This window comes from Penaeus monodon, chromosome 33 (genome assembly GCF_015228065.2).
Source record: "Penaeus monodon isolate SGIC_2016 chromosome 33, NSTDA_Pmon_1, whole genome shotgun sequence".
In the NCBI taxonomy this organism is placed as follows: Eukaryota; Metazoa; Arthropoda; class Malacostraca; order Decapoda; family Penaeidae; genus Penaeus; species Penaeus monodon.
The window spans coordinates 30071813-30073007 of NC_051418.1; the positions used below are offsets into that span (position 1 = coordinate 30071813).

Here is a 1195-nt window from a genome sequence, read left to right on the forward strand (position 1 = left end):
CCCAAGCACACACACTTTAGCTTTCGGGTTTAGCCCTGAGGTTTTGTTCCCCCCATCCTGAATTGTACTTGGGCCCCGGGCCCTCCGTGGGAAAATTTGTCCTTTAAGCATATAGCGCGGTACTTTAAAAATGAGCGATTGGAATTTCGAAAGAAAGGGAAAATTTTAAGCTGATGTGAAAAAGTATAGAATTTTCTCGCCCCTTTAAAAAGTCATTTTTTTGTTTTATTGTGGTCTTGGGATAAAAAATTCGTGTTATTGAGTAAAAAACAAATCAAAGGTGTCGAAACAAAAATGCTCGCCGTAATTCCATTTTTTCAGTTATTTCCCGTATTTCATTCCCCTTTTCTTTATTTCAGCGTAAATTAACCGCATTTCCCGAGTGCAAGAGCCAATAAAATGCATATATAAGCGACGAAGAAGCACATACCTTTCCTTTGCAACCCTTCCCCGACTCCCTGTCCGAAAGGGGTGGAAACCCCCCCGGGTTTTGATCCAAGGGCCCCCACCTCCTCTCCCCCTCCTGGCCGGGGGTACCCCCGAACACCTGCGTCCGAATGAGATTATCGTTCGAGGGAAAAAAGACAGAAATTTAGGTAATAAAGGGTGAAATTTTTGGGCATAAATTTATCTCTTTTATTCTAAACCCGGGGCGGGCATTAATTGGGAAAGGACCCCTACTTTTTATGCCTTTTTGGGGTTTGAATCAACATTGTCTCTTCAAATTTAAGATACGTCCAGCAAAGAAAAACCCAAATTTTTAAATTATTTACCTATCTATCATCATGAACTTATTTATTTTCTACATTTTGTATAACCACACGTAATATCAGACTGCGAAGCTCTTGACAGCAAAACCTAATTACCAAACTCCTTGCTATCAAGCAAAAAAAAAAAATCAGTAACCAACTAAAAAAAACCACCTAAAATATAAGGTTCCCTTAACCCCCCTTTTTTAAAACCCCATTTCAAAAAAATTAAAAACAAAACAAACCCGCGCCCCCGATCACATCCGGGTGGCCCCCTGAAGAAGTTCTCAATTTTGCCGGATAAAAGTTCTCTCCGCCCCGGTTTACCAGTTTTGATGCGCCCAAAAGATTGGCCGTGACGGGCGGGGTGGACAGGGCGAGGTCGCAAAACGAGGCACGTCCCCTAATTTTCAATTTAAAATTTCTTATCTCTAAACTCCCTAAAT

General features: G+C 41.4%; 1 protein-coding gene across 1 annotated transcript in view; it reads left to right on the forward strand.

Moving 5' to 3' along the window:
- LOC119594360 (protein O-linked-mannose beta-1,2-N-acetylglucosaminyltransferase 1-like) overlaps positions 1–1195 on the forward strand; it is a gene marked incomplete in the record, with an annotated part of 135567 nt that overhangs the window by 62440 nt on the left and 71932 nt on the right.